The 21,839-nt window shown below is 38.7% G+C and overlaps 1 long non-coding RNA gene across 5 annotated transcripts in view; it reads left to right on the forward strand.

Annotated features, from left to right (window-relative positions):
• Nucleotides 1-493: 493 nt before the first annotated feature.
• The window catches only part of LOC131821300 (uncharacterized), a 68,913-nt gene continuing 47,567 nt past the window's right edge, over nt 494-21,839 (forward strand). Inside the window, exons 1-3 of one of the 5 annotated variants that reach the window (XR_009349872.1) lie at nt 494-885; nt 8,454-8,591; nt 11,441-11,560. This is a non-coding gene — a long non-coding RNA (uncharacterized LOC131821300). The remainder of the gene's footprint in view (nt 886-8,453; nt 8,592-11,440; nt 11,561-21,839) is intronic. The other 4 variants (XR_009349874.1, XR_009349873.1, XR_009349871.1 and 1 more) reach the window with 4 other exon arrangements.

Below are 21,839 nucleotides of genomic sequence, written 5' to 3' on the forward strand. Positions count from 1 at the left end.
CTTCTACGGGGCTACTCACGGGGCTCGTGGAGAAGCGGCAGCCGGGCGTGCTGCTGGAGCTCCGCAAGTGGTGTCCGCCGCCGCCCCTCCGGGTGGAGTGGACGCGGCGACGGCACTGGGCGGGAGGGTCCTGAGTCCTGCGTCCGCAAGGATAACGCGAGAGGGGTCCCCTCCAAGGCCAGCACGGGGCTCTCTGTCCTCCCTTTCCCCCGACTCCCCAGAGGCCGAGGGCAGGCATCGCTCGGTCGCCAGCTCCCAGCCGCCCGGCCCCTTTCGGCGAGATGCTGCCGGTGGCCCGCGGTCCTTGGGTGCGGGCGATGCAAGCCCTCGGCTATGCAAGGACAGGGCTTTTTGTCCGCCGGGACTCGGGCAGGGAGAGGGGCTCCTGCGGAACCGAGGGCGTGTACCTGTTGCCCGATCGGGTTATATACACTGGCACACACCACCCTCCTTGTTGCCAGGACGACCCCTGCCCTGGGGACGAGTTTTGCCGGTGCACCCAAAATGTCTCCCCCGGTCCCCCAGGTCTGGGTTGTGGCGCCGCTGCGGCTTTTGTGAGTCGAGGTGTCCGCGATCTCCCGCGTGGCCCCCCTCCGGTGCTAGTTGTGGTTCCGGGGTGTTACCTCGGGATGGGGAAAGCGTAGCGTTTCTTCGCAGCCCCCATCCCCCAAGCCGGCGACGTTGCGGGCTCTGCGTAGCTGCCGCTGTGACTCACCTCTTTCCTCCCGGCAGAGACCTGTGTGTGGCCGCAGCCTTTAGCTGAGGGCCCTGGACCCCATCCTTCATCTCCCTCTCAAGGTGTGTTCTCAGGAGCAGTCCGGCACCATCTTCGGGTTTGATTCCAGGATCCTCGTGTGTAAATAAGAATTTTTGAAACCACTTGTGGTATGTATCTTGATTGACACCGTGGTATTTCTTTTAATTTTGCATTTTAATAGTATGAGCGCTAGAGGGAAACTGGGTGTTTTTCTATTTTATCATTTCTTTTCATATTTTATTTTACTGTTCACATTGGTTTTTATTTTCTTTCGTTATGTATTGTATTTTTCCTTTTTTATTATTGTATATTTTATAGTCTTATTTTATCGATTTTATTTTTTATTTTCTTCGAATTTTCCTGTGTATATCTTTTGTTTTTTACGTAAAGAATTTAAAAGAAATGTACTTCACATAAAATATCGTAATTTCAAATATATGGCGTAATGATTCGGCAATCATGTATATTTGGAATTGTTCACCATGGCATTATAGTTCACCATATGTCACCATAGAAGGTTATTATTGTATCATTGATTATATTCCCTGTGCTTTATTTTTCATGTGGAGACGTATTTATTTTGGACAGCAATCTCTCACCTCCTAATTCCCTTCAGCTATTTTGCCCATCCCCCAACCTCTCCTTTTGGGCAACCTCGTTTGTTCTCTACATTTTTTATTCTGTTTACGTTTTGTTTGTTGATTTGGTTTTTAGATTCCATTTTTTAGCAAAATCATGTGGTATTTGTGTTTCTCTGTCTGATATTTTTCGTAGCATAATTCCGTCTGGATTCATCCACATTACCACTAATGGTAAGGTTTCATTCTTCAGCATGGCTGAGTAAATATTCTATTGTGCATCTATACCACATCTTTTTTATCCAGTCATCCATGGATGGACGCATAAATTGATTCCATTCCTTTGCTATTGTATATAATGCTGGAATAAATATTAGGGTGAATATGTTTTTTCATATTAGTATTTTTGTTCATGTTGGGGTAAATCCCCAGAAATAGAATTACTGCATTGTATGATGCCTGTATTCTTAATTTTTTGAGGGATGTTAACACTGTTTCTCATAGGGGCTGCATCAGTTTACGTTCCCACCAATATTGCAGAAGGGTTCCCTCTTCTACACATTTCTGTGCAACACTTGTTTTTTTCTCCTTTCACCCTGGGCCTTCTTACTGGTGTTAGGTGATATCATGGTTTTGATTTGTATTTCTCTGATATTTAGTGATGTTTAGCATCTTTTCATGTGTCCATTGGCCATATGTAATTTTTTTTAAGAAAAATGTCTATTTAGGTACTTTGCCCTTTTTTGATTCGATTTTTGTTTTGGTGTTGAGTTGTATGCATTGATTATGAATTATGAATATTAACCCCTTATCAGATATGGTTTGCAAATATTTTCTCTATTCTGGAGGTTGCTTTTTTGTTTTCTTGATGATTTCCATTGCTGTGCAAAAGCTTTTTAGTTTGATGTAGTCCTATTTAATAATTTCTGCTTTTATTTCCCATGCCTGAGGAGATATATCCAGACAAATATTGTTATGGCTGGTGTTTGTAAATTTTCTGTGTTTTCTTTTAGGAGTTTTATGGTTTCAGATCTTAAATTTTGGTCTTTATTAGTTTCTTTTATTTTATTATTATTTTTTGAAGTAGGCTTCATGCCCAGCCTAGAGCCAGACATGGGGCTCGAACTCATGACACTGAGATCAAGACCTGAGCTGAGGTGAAGAGTCAGATGCTTAACCACCCAGGCTCCCCATTTACATTTTGGTTTTTCATTTATTTTTGGTTTATTTTAGTGTATTGAGCCAGAAAGGGGTCCAATTTCATTCTTTTGCAGGTAGCTATTCATTTTCTCAGCACCATTTATTGAAGAGACTGTTTTTTTCTCCTCATTGTATATTCTTGTCTCCTTTGTCATAGATTAATTGACCATATAAGCTTGGTTTTATTTCTGGGCTGTTATGTTATATATATTTTTTAAGATTTTATTTATTTATTTGAGAGAGCGAGAGCATGCGTTTGTGTGCGGAAGAGAGCATGAGCAGGGGAGAGGGACAAAGGGAGAGGAAGAAACAGACTCCTTGCTCAGGACTCTGGGATCACACCCTGAGTGGAAGTCAGCCGCTTAACTGCCTGAGGCACCCAGGCACCCCAGGCTGTTACGGGCTGTTATGTTCTATTGATCTCCCATACCTGTGTTTTTGCCAGTAGTACCATTCTGTTTGATTACTATTGCTTTAAAGTATAGTTTGAAATCTGATACTGTGGTACCTCCAGATTTGTTCTTAAGGCTGCTTTGACTATTCTGGTTCTTTTGTGTTTCCAAGGAAATTTCAGGTTTATTTGTTCTAATTCTGTGAATCCATTTACAATGACACGGATGGAGCTAGGGAGTCTAATGCTATATACTTATATGTGGATTTTAAGAAACCAAACAAATGAGCAAAGGAAAAAAAGAGAGAAACCACAAAACATACTCTTAAGTATAAAAAACAAACTGATGGTTACCAGAGTGTGGGTGGAGGGATGGGTGAAATGGGGATTAAGTAAAGCATTTGTCTAGATGAGCACAGGGTGATGTATGGAATTGTTGAATTACTATATTGTATACCTGTAAGTAATATAACACTGTATGTTAACTATGCTGGAATTAAAATATAGCTTAACAGAAAACAACCACAAAACACCCACTATAGGTGTTTTCATAGGGATCTCATTAAACCTGGTGTTGTTTTGTGTATTATAGACATTTTAACAATATTCATTCTTCCTATCTATGATCATAGTATATATATGTTTCTATTTATTTGTTTTATCTTCAGTTTCTTTTTTTAAGATTTTATTTATTTATTTGACAGAGATCACAAGTAGGCAGAGAGGCAGGCAGAGAAAGAGGAGGAAGCAGGCTCCCCGCTGAGCAGAGAGCCCGATGAGGGGCTAGATCCCAGGACCTTGGGATCATGACCTGAGCCGAAGGTGGAGGCTTTAACCCACTGAGCCACCCAGGCGCCCCTCAATTTTTTTTTTTAATCAGTGGTTTATTGTTTTCAGATTACAGGCCTTTCAACTTGGTTAAGTTTACTCCCAAGCAATTTTTTCTGGTGCAGTTGTAAATGGGATTTTTTTCCTAACTTTCTTTCTGATATTTTGTCATTATTGTGTAGAAAACACAACAGATTTCTATATATTGATTTTGTATCTTATATGTTTACCAAATTTATTAATTCTCATAGTTTTTTGGTGGTCTTTAGGGTTTTTTATATATAGTATACTATAAGTATATAGTATTATGTCATCTGCAAATAGTGACAGTTTTACTTCTTCCTTACCAATTTGGATGCCATTTGTATATTCTTGTCTGATTTCTGTGGTTAGTACTTCCAGTACGATATTGAGATAAAAGAACCCTTGCCTTCCTGATCTTGGAAGAAAACCTCTCAGCTTTTTTACATTGAGTACGATGTTTGTTGGTTGTCATATGTGGCCTTTATTGTGTTGAGTTATGTTCCTTCTGTATCTACTTTATTGATAGTGCATCTCATAAATGGATGCTGAATTTTGTGAAATGTTTTTTCTGCATCTATTGAGATGATCAGATGGTTTTTATCTTTCATTACTTAGTGTATTGTATCTCAATGATTGATTTGGAGGTACTACATCATCCTTGCATCGCTGGAATAAATATCATTGGATCGTGGTGAATGGTCCTTTTAATGTACAGTTGAATTCATCTTGTGCATATTTTGTTGAGAATTTTTGCATGTATGTTCATCAGGGTTATTGACTTGTAATTTTCTTTTATTGTAGGGTCTTTATCTGATTTTGGTATCAGGGTAATGCTATCAGGTATATCAGATAATCAGGTAAAATCAATTTGGAAGTATTTTTCCCTCTTCTGTATTTTTGGAACAGTTCAAGAAAGATAGGTATTAATTCTTATTTAAATGTTTGGTAGAATCTAAAGTGTTTCCTTCAGGGGTGTCTGATTGGCTCAGTTGGAAGAGTGTACAACTCTTGATATTGGAATCATTAGTTTAAGCTCCACATTGGGTATAGAGATTACTCAAATAGATAAATATATCCTCTGAAAAAATAAAGTGTTGCCTTCTTAAACAAAAATTTAAAACAAATCACTAAGAAAATATTTGCAACCTACATAATAAAGAAAGATTTACATTCCTAATTTACAAAGAATCCTACAAATTGAAAGGAAAAAGATAACCTAATAGAAGAGTGGACAAAGGGGCGCCTTGGTGGCTCAGTGGGTTAAAGCCTCTGCCTTCGGCTCTGGTCATGATCCCAGGGTCCTGGGATCGAGCCCCTCATCGGGCTCTCTGCTCCATGGAGAGCCTATTTCCTCCTCTCTCTCTCTGCCTACTTGTGATCTGTCTGTCAAATAAATAAATAAAATCTTAAAAAAAAAAGAAGAAGAATGGACAAAATAGAGGAATAGATATTACGCTGAAGAAACAAAAGTAGTCAACGAACATTTGAAACTGTATGTAGCTTCATTATGCATCAGGCAAATGCAAAGGAAAACAGATCACCTATCACGATTGGCAAAATTTTTGAAAATTAATAATATTTAGTGTCAGCATATTGAAGAAGAATACTTTCCTATACTGTTGGTACAACATTTTTGGAGAATAGTTTGTATATTTTTTAATGGATGATTGTAGGTTTCTAATTACTGTGGTATTTATAGTCCATTGAGTACATTTTTAAAAAGATGTAATAATTTTATTTTAAAATGTCAGAATTTCTAATAAAGTTACATTCTTTGCAAAAAAAATGTTTGGTAGAATTCAGCTGTGAAGCTATCTGGTCCTGGATTTATGGGGGTTTATTATTAATTAATTAATCATTTATTTATTTATTATTTTAAGTAGGCTCCACGTACAACATGGGACTTGAACTCACTACCCCAAGATCAAGAGACACATGCTATACTGACTTAACCAGTCAGGTACCCCTGGTCCTGGATTTATGTTTGTTGGAGTTTTTTTTTTTAAGATTTTATTTATTTGAGAGAGAGAGAGAGAAGGAGCGGAGAGTAGGAGCAGAGGGAGAGGGAGAAGCAGTGAGCCTGATGTGGGGCTCAATCCCAGGATCCCGGGATCATGATCTGAGCCGAAGGCAGATGCTTAACCTACTGAGCTACCCAAGTGCCCCTTGTTGGGAGTTTTTTGACTACCAATTCAATCCCTTTTACTAATTGGTATGTTAAAGATTTTCTGTTTCTTTCTGGTTGGTTCTCAGAATATTCTCTTTCTTTATTAATTTATGCATTTTTCCCTAGTTTGTCTAATTTATTGACAAATAATTTTTCATAGTAGTCTCATAATCTTTTGTATTCCTGTGGTATTAGTTGTAACTTCTTTTACATTCCTGATTTTATATATTTGATCCTTTTTTTTCTTGATGAGACTGGCTAAAGGTTTATCAGTTTTGTTAATCTTTTCAAAGCATCAGTTCCTAATTTCCTTGATATCATGTTTTTGGTCTCAGTTTCAATTATTTCCACTCTTTATTATTTCATTCATTCTGCTAAATTTGGGCTTCATTTTCTCTTCTTTCCTAGCTCCTTTAGGTATAAGGTTAGACTGAGATTTTTCTTGTTTCTTGAGGTTGGCCTGTATTGCTATAATCTCCCATCTTAGAACCACTTTGCTCCATCCCATAGATTTTGAAATGTCCTGTTTTCAGTTTCATTTGTCTCCAGTTATTTTTTATATTTCCTCTTTGCTTTCTTCATTGACATATTTTTTTTAAAGATTTTATTTGTTTATTTGACAGAAAGAGAGAGAGAGCACAAGCAGGGGGAGCAATAGGCAGAGGAAGAGGGAGAAGCAGGCTCCCCATGGAGCAGGGAGCCCGATGCGGGGCTCGATCCCAGGACTCTGGGAACATGATCTGAGCCAAAGGCAGATGCTTGAGGACTGAGTCACCCAGGGGTCCCTATTTTTAATTTTTTGAGGAAAATTCCTGCTGTTTCCCACAGTGGCTGTACCAGTTTGCATTCCCATCAGCAGTGTGCAGGAGTTCCTTTATCTCCACATCCTCACCAACACCTGTTTTTTTTTTTTAGTTTTGATTTCAGCCATTCTGACGTGTGTGAGGTGCTAACTCCTTGTGGTTTTGATATTTAGTGATGTTGAGCTACAGTCTTTATTTTAACATCTAATTTGTCTGATATAATCATTGCTACTCAGGGTTCCTTTTTTTATTGTTTTGCTTCCATTTGCATGGAATATCTTTTCCTATCCCTTCGCTTTCAGCCTGTATGTGTCTTGAGGTCTGCAGTGAGTCTCTTTAAGGTATCAAAAGATAGGTCATTTTTTTTTTAATCAGTTCAGTCACCCTGTTTTTTGTTTCACCATATGTCTTTTGATTGGAGCATTTATTTCATTTATGTTTAGAGTAATTGATTGATATGTATGCTATTTTGATCATTTTTTAATAATTTTTTATTTTTTATAAACATATATTTTTATCCCCAGGGGTACAGGTCTGTGAATCGCCAGGTTTACACACTTCACAGCACTCACCAAAGCACATACCCTCCCCAATGTCCATAACCCCACCCCCCTTCTCCCAAGCCCCTCCCCCACAGCAACCCTCAGTTTGTTTTGTGAGATTAAGAGTCACTTATGGTTTGTCTCCCTCAGAATAACTGATCATTGTTTTTATAGTTGTCTTTCTGTTCTTGCTGTGTTGCCTTGATGCCTGATGACTTTCTTTAGTGTTATGCTTAGATTCCTTTGTCTTCATTGTGTATCTGTTACAGGTTTTTGGTTTGTGATTACCATGATGTTCATTTAGAACTTTCCATGTATGTGGCAATGTGTATTAAGTTGGTGGTCACTTAAGTCTGAACACATTCCAAAAGTACTTCATTTGTACTCCCTCTTGCATGTTTTATGGGAATGATGACATATTTTATGTTTATATTTTGTGTATTCCTTGACTAAGTTTTTAGATATAATTGATTTTACTGCTCTTGTTTTTTTATCCTTCATACTACCTAAATAAATGATGGAGCTCATAACTTTACTGTGTGCTTGCTTTTACCAGTGAGATTTTTCCTTTGAAAATTTTCTTACTTAGAGTTATGGCCTTGCATTTTCTCCTTAAATATGTCCATTTAACATTTCTTGTATAGTTGGTTTAGTGGTGATGAACTGTTTTAAGTGTTGTTTGTCTGGGTGACTCTTTCTCCTTCAATTCTGAATAACCTTGCCAGTAGAGTATTTTTGGTTGTAGATTTTTTTCCCTTTCAGCACTTTGAATATATCCTGCCATTCTCTTTTGGCCTACAGTTTTTGCTGAAAAATTAGCTAGTAGCCTTACTGTTTATCCCTTGCACATAACTGCTTTTCTTTTGCTGCTTTGAGATTCTCTCTTTATTTTTAATTTTTGACATTTTAATAATTATGTTTCTGGGTGTGGACCGCCTTGAGTTCATCTTGTTTCATGTCTGTGCTTCCTGAACCTTGATATCTCTTTTCTTCCCCCCAGATTAAGGAGGCTTTCAAGTATTTCTTCAAGTTAGTTTTCTGCCTTTCCCCCTTTTCCCTTTCTGAGACCCCCATTATGCAGATGTTATTATGCTTGATGTTGTCACAAAGGTACCTTAACCTGCTCTCATTTTTTTTAAAGATTTTATTTATCTACTTGACAGAGAGAGAGTGAGCTGGAGAGCATAAGCAGGGGAAGCAGGAGAGGGAGAGGAAGAAGCAGGCTCCTGAACAGGGAGCCTGACGCCACTGGGATCAGGACCCGAGCCGGAGGCAGACACCTAACTGACTGAGCCACCCAGGTACCCCAACCTATTCTGATTTTTAAAAAATTGTTTTCTTTTTGCTGTTCCACGTGGTTGCTTTTACCTAGTCTTCCAGCTTACTGATCCATTCCTCTGCATCCTCCAATTTGCTGCTTATTCCCTCTATAGTACATTTTTCACTTTAGTTATTGCATTTTCAGCCCTGATTGGTTCTTTTTTAAAAATTTTTTTAATTTTATTTTTTAATTTTTAAAAAGATTTTATTTATTTATTTATTTGAGAGAGAGAATGAGAGAGGGAGAGAGAGTATGAGAGGGGAGAGGGTCAGAGGGAGAAGCAGACTCCCCACTGAGCAGGGAGCCCGATGCAAGGCTCGATCCTGGGACTCCAGGATCATGACCTGAGCCACTTAACCAACTGAGCCATCCAGGCATCCCTGATTGGGTCTTTTATATATTCTCTATCTCTCTGTTATATTTCTTAGTGAGTTCATCCATTGTTTTCTCAAATCCAGTGAGTGTCTTTATGGCCATTACTTTGAACTCCTTTGTCAGGTAGATTGCTTATCGTTGTTTGACTTAGGTCTTTTTCTGAATTTTTTTCATATTCATCCTTATAGAACATATTGTTCTGTCCTCTCATTTTGTCTTACTCTTTGTGTTTGTTTCTATATATTAAAGGCATCAGCTATATATGTCTCCTGCTCTTGGAAGTAGTGGTCTTATGTGGAAGGCATCTTGCAATGCCCGTTAGTGTAATCACTCCTGGTCACCAGAATCGGTATGCTCCAGAGCTGCTCTGGTGTGGGCTTCATGCACTTTCTTTCTGTGGCTGAGCTACAGCGCTACATTTGGGCTGGAGGGTCAAGTTGGCCCTCAGCGTGGCTGGCTGCAATTTTTGTAGTATCACTTTTATAAACTATTCCATTCTCTCCCACACTACAAGTCTTTTTTAAGGTAAGCTTTTTTGTTGAGGTGGAGAATAACCCACCTCCAACTGTGTCACTTCGGCATGTGGAGCATTTGGAGCTGAAGACTTGGGGCCCGCCAGACAAAGGAAGAGCTTTCTTATTTGTTTTTCTTCTGTTAATCTGTGTTATGTCAATTTAATTATTAGAGCAGCTGAAAAACCTAGAAGGGAAGAAGAGAAAAGTTTCCTGCCCTTATGATACTTAGCTAAAATATGTTTGTTTTTGATCTGTAATTCAAATTTAACTCAGGTCATGTATTTCATTTTTTTTCTTTTTAAAAATCTGTTATGGAAGTATAGTTGACGTACAATGTTATATTAGATTCAGGTGTACCACATAGTGATTCAGCAATTCTGTACATTATTTGGCGCTCACTTTTATAAGTGTCTTCACGATTTGTCACCATACATTATTACAGTATGATTGACTATATTCCCTGTGCTGTACTTTTCATCTCTGTGACTATATTTATTTTATAACTGGAGGTTGGTAATTTTTAATCCCCTTCATGTATTTTGACCATCTCTCCTCCTTCCCCTCTGGCAGCCACCAATTAGTTCTCTGTATATATGAGTTTATTCTTTTCATTTGTCCATTTGTTTTTTTATAGTCCACATGTAATGAAATCACATGGTATTCGTCTTTCTGTTTGACTTACTTCCCTTAACATAATGATACCCTCTAGGTCCATTCATGTTGTTGCAGATGTCAAGATTTCATTCTTTCTCATGGCTGAGTACTATTCCATTGTGTATACATACCACATCTTTATCCATTTATATATGGATGGGCAGTTGGGTTGTTCCCATATCTTGGCTGTGATAAATAATGCTGCAATACACATAGGGGTACATATATCTTTTCTGGTTAGTATTTTTGTTTTCTTTGGGTAAATACCCCCTAATGGAATTATTGGATCATATGGTATTTGTATTTTTAATTTTTTTGAGGGATCTCCACACTGTTTTTCACAGTGATTGCATCAATTTACATTTTCATGAACAAAATGTGAGGGTTTCCTTTTCGCCACATCCTCACAAACACTTGTTATTTCTTGCCTTTTTGATATTAGTTGGGCTATATATTTCTGTTTGTTTGATCTTGTAAATGTAAGGATTCAAAATTTGCCACCCCAAAATATGTCTTTGGCATGGGAATTATTAAGTGTGATGATTTTTTAAAAATATTTTATTTATTTATTTATTTGACAGAGAGAGTGCGAGAGCATACACATGCACAAGCAGGGGGAGTGGCAGAGGCAGAGGGAGATGAAGGGTCCCCACTGAACAGGGAGCCCAATGCGGGGGTTGATCCCAGGACCCTGGGATCATGACCTGAGCTGAAGGCAGCTGCTTAACTAACTGAGCCACCCAGGTGCCCCTAGTCTGATTGTTTCTATGAAATATAAGCTCAGGAAGAACTTTTGACCTTCTTTTTAACTGCCTAAAAGAATTTAGGTAGAGGACCTGCTCCAGGCCAGAGATGTCACCATAGGTAACTATAGTATAATATGAACTAAGTAGGATAGACAGGAATCTAGCAAGCCCTGTTTGTTTCAAGTCCTGGCATGTCCCATTATTTCTGTTTGGCTCAGCAAGCATTTCTTTCACAAGAATTTACTCTTTTTCATCCTCTAGTGAATTGCTTTCTTTTCCTTTGAAATTCCTAACCCATACCCATTTCTCCTTAGTCCAGAATGAAATACATATTTCATTTTGCCTGACTGTGTTTGGAAACTTTATGTGGATTCCTTGTAGGTCCATAGTTTTGGTTTTCTTCTGTTAATCTGTCTCATGTTAGTTTAATCCTTAGACCAGCCAGAAGAATCTTGAAGGATGTAGGAATTTTTTACTCCCCAACAGTTGTCGTGGGTGGCAGGATAAATTTTTAACTGGATGGACATTGCTTTCCGTAGGGCACAGGCCACAGCACAGCTGTGAGGTTCTGGGACTTCTGACAAGTTGGCCTAAGTTACCAGTTCTTACAACATTAATCTGCTGAGTCTCTGCCTGAAGGTATAGTGGAATCAAGAGTGGTAAGCATCCTTTTCTTTATCTAAATTGAGATTAGCAGGAAACAATATTTGTGGAACTCGTTCCCTGGGTATAGGGACTTTGGTAATACTTCGTTTTGGAAAGCAAATTAATATTCAGAGATTGAGTTTGTCCTTGCTAATAATTTATTTAGAAGAGGTGCACTATGAGAATTTTACAAGCCAGTAGCATACAGCATAATGTCTCTTCATGAACCCATAAAGAAATGACATACTCCAAATTTATGATAGATTAACCACACTACTGTTCCAGGAAAGGAGAAGTGGAAGGGATAAAGTCCAGACTTAGTTGAGGTGTACCTTTGAAGGAGTTGGTACTCAGGAGAGAGTGCTTAGCCAACTGAAAGGTGAGGCCCATCCACCAATGCAAAAGTTAAGGTCCCCTGTTGCTAGAGCGCTTTGCTGGGGATTGATGGCACCATTCTGGGCAAGAGGATTTTTATCTCAAAGCTGCTTGCTGCTCAGCTTTCACCACTGCTTGTAGAAGATTCCCTTTTACCAGCAACAGGAGCTAATTGCCCAGGTCTTCAGAGCTATCTTAGATCAGGAAAATCTTGCTTCTCCAAGACCAAACACTTGAATTGTCCTCATAAATTCAGTATTTGCTGTCAAAATGTCCCCTTGCCATATTTGCTTCCTTATATATTTTTTTGATATGCCCCCAGGGGGCCCCCCCAGCAGCTGAGCTATTGAGTTCTTAACAGTGAAAACAGATGACAGGACAACATCCTAACACAAATTACATCATTCTTATATCAAAACAACTTTATTTCTAAAAACTTTGTCTTTATCATAAACAAGTGGATTTGAAATTGCACCGTAAGAATGCACAACAATTCAAATTTGTAATTTCAAATCACTCACACACTAATTAATCCTAAGGGCCTAAATGCCCGGTACGAAGCTAAGTTCCCAAAAATATCAGTTCACCCTCTGATTCTACATCACTTACAACCTTAATCACGTGCAGTCATTTTGGGGAAGCATTTTTCCTTTGCTGCACATTCTTTTACACCATTGTTTAATGACCAATATAAGCAACCATATTCCTAATATTTGTAGCAGAAGCACAATAAAGAACTGCTTAATACGCTACCGTATCCAATTGCTAAATGAAAACAAATGAAGCTTTTTAACCCATTCAGTGAAACTTCCTTAAGAATTGTATTTCCATCGATAAGCCATTTTTTAAAAGATATTATTCATTTGGGAGAGAGTGCATGAGAGAGAGCACAAATGGGGGAATGGCAGAGGCAGAGGTAGAAGGTAGAAGCAGCTCCCTGCCGAGCTTGGAGCCTGAGCCGAAGGCAGACACTTAACCAACTGAGCCACCCAGGTACCCCTATAAGCCATTTTTATAAGGATCCAGGGGTTATAAGCACGAATAGTACCTTGTATATACAATATCAGGCACAGGTATGGTTGCCATAATATCAGAATTCAAGACTGTCGTAACTTTGGGAATAGAATTTTTTTGTCCTCTTTTCAATTCCTACTGCGTTATATTAAGTTTATTAGTCTTATCTACCATGTTTATTTATTTAAGTTTCTGTTGTGTGATTTAAATTGCGTAAATTTATTTTATTTTTTTTTAATGCTAATAGCTTTTTAAAAAAAGACTTTATTTATTTATTTGACAGAGAGAGAGAGAGATCACAAATAGGCAGAGAGGCAGGCGGCGTGCTGTGGAGGGGAAGCAGGCTCCCTACTGAGCAGAGAGCCCGATGTGGGGCTCGATCCCAGGAAACTGAGATCATGACCTGAGCTGTAGGAAGAGGCTTAACCCACTGAGCCACCCAGGTGCCCCAAAATTGACTAAATTTATTTTAAAAGTTTCAATATGAAATATTTCTCTGGTTATTTTACTTTTTTCTTTTATTACATTTTTTTTAAAAGATTTTATTTATTATTTATTTGACAGAGAGAGAAATCACAAGTAGGCAGAGAGTCAGGCAGAGAGAGAGAGAGAAGCAGGCTCCCGCTGAGCAAAGAGCCCGATGCGGGGCTCGATCCCAGGACACTGAGATCATGACCTGAGCTGAAGGCAGCGGCTTAATCCACTGAGCCACCCAGGCGCCCCACATTTTTTTTTTTTTTAAATTCCAGTTAGTTGGGCACCTGGGTGGCTCAGTGGTTAAAGCCTCTGTCTTTGGCTCAGGTCATGTTCCCAGGGTCCTGGGATCGAGCCCCGCATCCGGCTCTCTGCTCAGCGGGGAGCCTGCTTCCTCTTCTCTCTCTCCCTGTCTTTCTGCCTACTTGTGATCTCTGTCTGTCAAATAAATAAATAAATAATCTTAAAAAAAAAATTCCAGTTAGTTAACATACAGTGTTCTATTAATTGCAGATGTACAGTGTAGTGATTCAGCAGTCCTATACATCCCCCAGGGCTCATCACAACAGGTGCATTCCTTAACCCCATCGCCTGTTAACCCATTACTCTCTCTCCCTACCTCCCCTCTGGTAGCTATCAGTTTATTCTCTATAGTTAAGACTGTTTCTTCATTTGGCTCTGTCTGGTTTTGTTTCCCCTTGCCCATTTGTTTTGTTTCTTAAATTTCACATGACTGAGATCACATGGTAGTTGTCGTTCCCTGACTGTCTTATTTTGCTTAGTATTATATTCTCTAGTTCCATCCAAGATTTCATTCTTTTTATGGCGGAATAATATTGCATTGTATATTTATACCACATCTTCTTTATCCATTCATCAAACGATGGGCATTTGGGTTGGTTCCATAATTTGGCTATTGTAAATAATGCTCTATAAACATCGGGGTGCATGTAACCCTTTGAATTAGCGTTTTAGTATTTTGGGGGTAAATACCCAATAGTGCAATTGACGGGTGATAGGGCAGTTCTGTTTTTAATTTTTGAGGAACCTTTGCACTGTTTTCCACAGTGGCTACACAAGTTTGTGTTCATACCTACGGTACACAGGGGTTCCTTTTTCTCCACATCCTCACCAACACCTGTTGTTTCTTGTGTTGTTGATTTAAGCCATTCTGACAGGTGTGAGGTGATACCTCATTGTGCTTTTGATTGGCATTTCCCTGAGGATGAGTGATGTCTTTTCATGTGCCTGTTGATGGTCTGGATGTCTTCTTTGGAGAAAAATGTCTGTCTGTGTCTTCTGCCCATTTTTTTCATTGGATTATTTGTTTTTCAGATGTGAAGTTGTATCAGTTCTTTATATATTTTGGATATAAACCCTTTTTTGGATACATCATTTGCAAATTATCTTCTCCCATTCCATAGGTTTTCTTTTCGTTTTGTTGATTGTCTTCTTCGCTGTAGAGGATCTTTTTATTTTGACGTAGTCCCAATAGTTTAGTTTTCCTTTTGTTTCCCTTGCCTCGAGAGGCATAGCTAAAAAAAGGTGTTATGGCTCATGTCAGAGAAGTTACTGTCTATGTTCTCTTCTAGGATTGTTATGGTTTCAAGTCTCATATTTATGCATTTAATCCATTTTGAATTTATTTTTGTATGGTATAAGACAGTGGTCCAGTTTCATTCTTTTCCATGTTGCTGTCCAATTTTACCAACACCATTTTGTGAAGAGATTGTCTTTCTCCCATTGTATATTCTTGCTTACTTTGTCACAAATTAATTGACCATAAAAGTATGGGTGTATTTCTGGGTTTTCTAGGTGTTCCATTGATTTTGTGTTAGTTTTTGTGACAGTACCATGCTGTTTTGATGACTTTGTAATATAACTTGAAATCTGGAATTGTGATGCCTCTAGCTTTGCTTTTTCTTTTTCTTCTTTTTCTTTTTTCTTTTTTTTTTTTTTTTTAGGGAGGGAGCGGGGGAGAGAAGAAAAGGAGAGGGGGGAGAGTGAGGCTGTTAAGCAGGTTCCATGTCCAGTGTGGAGCCCAAGGCAGGTCTCAATCTTACAACCCTGAAATCATGACCTGAGCTGAAATTAAGAGTCAGACACTTAACTGAATGAACCACGCAGGTGCCCACAGATTTTACATTTTTTTCTCAGTAATCTCTACACCTAACATGGGGCTTGAACTCACATCCTGAGATCAGGGGTCACATGCTCTAAGGCAACCAGACACCCCTTTGCTTTGCTGTTTTAAGATTGCTTTGGTTAGGGGCACTTGGGTGACTCAGCTGGTTAAAAAAGTGTCTGCCTTCATTTGGCTCAGGTCACCATCTCCAGGTCCTGGGATGGAGCCACGCATCAGAGTCCCTGCTCAGAAGGGAGCCCGTTTCTCCCTCTGCCTCTGCTGCTCCCCCTGCTTATGCTCTCTCTCTCTGTCAAATAAATAAATAACCTTTTTTTTTTTTTTTTTTAAGAGAAAAGATTGCTTTGGCTATCAGGATCTTTTGTGGTTTCATACAAATTTTAGGATTGTTCTAGTTTTGTAAAAAATGCTATTGGTGGGACGCCTGGGTGGCTCAGTTGGTTAAGCCGCTGCCTTCAGCTCAGGTCATGATCCCAGGGTCCTGGGATCGAGTCCCACATCGGGCTCCTTGCTTGGCGGCGAGCCCACTTCTCTCGCTGCCTCTGCCAGACACTCTTCCTGCTTGTGTGTGTTCTCTCTCTGTCTCTCTGACAGATAAATAAATTAAATCTTTTTAAAAATGCTATTGGTATTTTGGTAGGGATTGCATTAAATGTTTGGATTGCTTTAATTTTTTAATTTAAATTCAGTTAATCAATATATAATGTATTATAAGTTTCAGAGGTAGAGTTCAGTGTGTTGTCAGTCTTACATACTAATGTATAGTGCCCATTACATTATATGCCCTCCTTAACAGACGTTTTTAAAAAAGATTTTATTTATTTGAGAGAGAGAAAGAGCATGAGTTGGGGGGAGGGGCAGAAGAAGAAGCCGACTCCTTGCCAAACAGGGAGACCGATGTGGGGCCCAATCCCAGAGCCCCAGGATCATGACTTGGGCTGAATGCAGACCAAGCCAGGTGCCTCCAGACATTTTTTTAAAGTATGCTATGTGTCCAACGTGGGGCTTTAACTTAGGACCCCAAGGTCCAGGGTTGCATGCTCTTTTGGCTGACCACCCCAGGGACCCCCTAGTATAGACATATAAACAATATTTGTTCTTCCAGTCCATGAGCATCCAATGTCTTTCCATTCCTTTGTTGTCCTGAATTTCTTTCATCAGTGTTGTATAGCTTTTAGAGTACAGGTTGTTCACCTCTTTGGTTAGGTTTATTATTAGGGGTCTTATTATTTTTGGTACAATTATAAATCAGATTGCTTTCTTAATTTCTCTTTCTGCTGCTTCATTATTGCTGTATAGAAATGCAACAGATTTCTGTACATTGATTTTTTTTAATCCTGTGACTTTACTGAATTTGTTTATCACTTCTAATGGTTTCTTGGTGGAGTCTTTTGGGGTTTTTGTATATAGTGTCATCTGCAAGTAGCGAAAGTTTTACTTCTTCCTTACTGATCTGGTTGCCTTTTATTTATTATTCTTATCTGATTGCTGTCACTAGGACTTCCTGTATTATTTTGAATAAAAGTGGTGAGAGTGAACATGCATGTCTTGTTCCTAACCTTAGGTGAAAGCTCTCACTCAGTTTTTCTTATTAGGGATGATGTTAGTGATGGCTTTTTCATGTATGGCCTTTATTATGTTAAGTTGTGTTCCCTGTGAACCTACTTTGTTGAGGGTTTTTATTAGGAATGGATGTTGTACTTTGTCCAGGACTTTTTCTGTGTCTATTTATTTATTTAAAAGATTTTATTTATTTATTTGACAAAGAGAGAGATCACAAGTAGGCAGAAAGGCAGGCGGGGGTTGGTGGGGAAGCAGGCTCCCTGCTGAGCAGAGAGGCCGATGTGAGGCTCCATCCCAGGACCCTGAGATCATGACCTGAGCCGAAGGCAGTGGCTTAACCCACTGAGCCACCCCAGTGTCCCTTCTGTGTCTATTTAAATGAACAAATGGTTCATATCCTTTTTCCTATTGATGTGACATATCATCTTGACTGAGTTTGTGTATATTGAACCATCCTTGCAACCCAGGAATAAATCCCACTTTACCATAGCAAATGATTTTTTTAAGGTACTGTTGGATTTGGTTTGGTAGTACTTTGTTGAAAATTTTTCTATCTATATTTATCAGAGGAATTGGCTTATAGTTCTCTTTTTAGTGGAGTCTTTACTTGTTTTGGTATTATCTGGGTAATGCTGGCCCCATAGTAGGAGTTTGGAAGTTTTCTTTCCTAAATTTTGGAATAGTTTAAGAATAGGTATTAACTCTTTAAATGTTCGGTAGAATTTGCATGTGAAGACATCTGGTCCTGGAATTTTGTTTGTTGGGAGTTTTTGAATTGGTGATTCAATTTCTTTGCTGGTCTGTTCATATTTTCTGTTTCTTTCTATTTCAGATTTGGTAGTTCATATGTTTCTAGGTATTTATTGATTTCTTCTAGAGTGTACAATATGTTGGCATATAGTCTTTCCTAATATTCTCTTATAATCCTTGGAATTTTTATGTTTTTTTTTGTTATTTCTCCTTTTTCTTTTGTGATTTTCTTTACTTCGGTCCCTTTTTTTTTTGATAAGTCTGGCTAGAAGTTCATCAATTTTATTGATTCTTTTTTTCAAAGAACTAGCTCCTGGGGGTGCCTGTGCTGCTCAGTCAGTTAAGCATCTGACTCTTGGTTTTGACTCAAGTCATGATCGCATGGGTCATGAGGTCAAGCCCTGTCTCAGACTCCACACTCAGTGGAGAATCTTAAAGATTCTCTTCTGCTCCTCCTCCTAGTCACCCTCTCTCTCTCTCTCTTTCTCTCAAAAAAAGGAATAAATCTTTTTTAAAAAGAAAAGAACGAAAATAACCAGCTCCTGGTTTCATTGATCTGTTTTTTTTTTTTTAAGATTTTATTTATTTATTTGACAGAGATCACAAATAGGCAGAAAGGCGGGCAGAGAGAGAGAGAGAGAGAGGAGGAATCAGGCTTCCCACTAAGCAGAGAGCCCAATGTGGGCTTGATCCCAGGACTCTGGGATCATGACCTGAGCCGAAGGCAGAGGCTTTAACCCACTGAAACCCAGGCGGCCCTGATCTGTTTTATTTTTAATTTTTTAAATTTCTGTATCATTTATTTTTGCCCTAATGTTTATTACTTACTTCATTCTACTGGTTTCAGGTCTTGTATATTGTTCTTTTCTAGCTCCTTTAGGTATAAGATTAGGCTGTTCTTGAAATTTCTTCTTCTTTTTTAAAAATACACATATTTTAAAAGATTTATTTATTTATTTTGGTGGGGGAGGAGTGCATGTGAACAGGGACAAGGTTAGGCAGAATCTCAAGCAGACTCCCCATTGAGCGCACAGAGCCCGATGGGGGGCTTTATCCCACAGCCCTAAGATCATGACCTGAGCTGAAATCAAGAGTTAGATGCTTGGCGTGCCTGGGTGGCTCAGTGGTTTAAGCCTCTGCCTTCGGCTCGGGTCATGGTCTCAGGGTCCTGGGATCGAGTCCCGCATCGGGCTCTCTGCTCTGCAGGGAGTCTGCCTCCCCATCTCTCTCTGCCTGTCTCTCTGCCTACTTGTGATCTCTCTCTGTCAAATAAATAAATAAAATCTTTAAATAAATAAATAAATAAATAAATAAAATCTTAAAAAAAAAAAAAGAGTTAGTTGCTTAACTGACTGAGCCATCCAGGCACTCCTGGGTCATATTTTTTTATTCATTCTGTCCTCCATCCAAGTACTAACCAGGCCCGACCCTGCTTAGCTTCCGAGATCAGACGAGATCGGGCGCGTTCAGGGTATTCATTCTGTCTTAACCTTATGTCTTTTGATTGGAGCATTTAGTCCCTTTGCATTGAAAGTAAATACTGATAGTTAAGTACTTAATTGCAATTTTATTACTTGTTTTGTGGTTACTTCTGAAGATTTTCTCTGATCCTTTCTTGTCTTTTTTCATGGTTTGCTGATTTTCTTTAGTGATATATTTGAATTTCTTTCTCTTTAGTCTTTTTTTCCTTTCTCTTTATTCTTAGCATATTTATTAGTGGTTTTTGACCTGTGGTTGCCATTATGTTTATATATAATATCTTCTCCATATAGCAGTGTGTATTAAATTAATGGTCATTTCAGTTTCAACCAATTGTTTACTTCTCTCATATTTTAAATCCTTTTATTTTATGAGTTTCTTGACTGATATTTTTATAGAAATATTCATTTTATTTTTTTTTTTTTATTTTTTTTTTTTTTTATTTTTTATAAACATATATTTTTTATATACATATATTTTTATCCCCAGGTCTGTGAATCACCAGGTTTACACACTTCACAGCACTCACCGAATCACATACCCTCCCCAATGTCCATAATCCCACCCCCTTCTCCCCAACCCCCTCCCCCCGGCAACCCTCAGTTTGTTTTGTGAGATTAAGAGTCACTTATGGTTTGTCTCCCTCCCAATCCCATCTTGTTTCATTTATTCTTCTACCCACTTAAGCCTCCATGTTGCATCACCACTTCCTCATATCAGGGAGATCATATGATAGTTGTCTTTCTCTGCTTGACTTATTTCGCTAAGCATGATACGCTCTAGTTCCATCCATGTTGTTGCAAATGGCAAGATTTCATTTCTTTTGATGGCTGCATAGTATTCCATTGTGTATATATACCACATCTTCTTGATCCATTCATCTGTTGATGGACATCTAGGTTCTTTCCATAGTTTGGCTATTGTGGACATTGCTGCTATAAACATTCGGGTGCATGTGTCCCTTTGGATCACTACATTTGTATCTTTAGGGTAAATACCCAATAGTGCAATTGCTGGGTCATAGGGCAGTTCTATTTTCAACATTTTGAGGAACCTCCATGCTGTTTTCCAGAGTGGCTGCACCAGCTGGCATTCCCACCAACAGTGTAGGAGGGTTCCCCTTTCTCCGCATCCTCGCCAGCATCTGTCATTTCCTGACTTGTTGATTTTAGCCATTCTGACTGGTGTGAGGTGATATCTCATTGTGGTTTTGATTTGTATTTCCCTGATGCCAAGTGATATGGAGCACTTTTTCATGTGTCTGTTGGCCATCTGGATGTCTTCTTTGCAGAAATGTCTGTTCATGTCTTCTGCCCATTTCTTGATTGGATTATTTGTTCTTTGGGTGTTGAGTTTGCTAAGTTCTTTATAGATTCTGGACACTAGTCCTTTATCTGATATGTCGTTTGCAAATATCTTCTCCCATTCTGTCAGTTGTCTTTTGATTTTGTTAACTGTTTCCTTTGCTGTGCAAAAGCTTTTGATCTTGATGAAATCCCAGTAGTTCATTTTTTCCCTTGCTTCCCTTGCCTTTTGCGTTGTTCCTAGGAAGATGTTGCTGCGGCAGAGGTCGAAGAGGTTGCTGCCCGTGTTCTCCTCAAGGATTTTGATGGATTCCTTTCGTACATTGAGGTCCTTCATCCATTTTGAGTCTATTTTTGTGTGTGGTGTAAGGAAATGGTCCAATTTCATTTTTCTGCATGTGGCTGTCCAATTTTCCCAGCACCATTTATTGAAAAGGCTGTCTTTTTTCCATTGGACATTCTTTCCTGCTTTGTCGAAGATTAGTTGACCATAGAGTTGAGGGTCTATTTCTGGGCTCTCTATTCTGTTCCATTGATCTATGTGTCTGTTTTTGTGCCAGTACCATGCTGTCTTGATGATGACAGCTTTGTAATAGAGCTTGAAGTCCGGAATTGTGATGCCACCAACGTTGGCTTTCTTTTTCAATATCCCTTTGGCTATTCGAGGTCTTTTCTGGTTCCATATAAATTTTAGAATTATTTGTTCCATTTCTTTGAAAAAGATGGATGGTACTTTGATAGGAATTGCATTAAATGTGTAGATTGCTTTAGGTAGCATAGACATTTTCACAATATTTATTCTTCCAATCCAGGAGCATGGAACATTTTTCCATTTCTTTGTGTCTTCCTCAATTTCTTTCATGAGTACTTTATAGTTTTCTGAGTATAGATTCTGTGTCTCTTTGGTTAGGTTTATTCCTAGGTATCTTATGGTTTTGGATGCAATTGTAAATGGGATTGACTCCTTAATATCTCTTTCTTCTGTCTTGCTGTTGGTGTAGAGAAATGCAACTGATTTCTGTGCATTGATTTTATATCCTGACACTTTACTGAATTCCTGTATAAGTTCTAGCAGTTTTGGAGTGGAGTCTTTTGGGTTTTCCACATATAGTATCATATCATCTGCGAAGAGTGATAATTTGACTTCTTCTTTGCCGATTTGGATGCCTTTAATTTCCTTTTGTTGTCTGA

The sequence above is a fragment of the Mustela lutreola genome, chromosome X (assembly GCF_030435805.1).
Source record: "Mustela lutreola isolate mMusLut2 chromosome X, mMusLut2.pri, whole genome shotgun sequence".
Lineage (NCBI taxonomy): Eukaryota > Metazoa > Chordata > Mammalia > Carnivora > Mustelidae > Mustela > Mustela lutreola.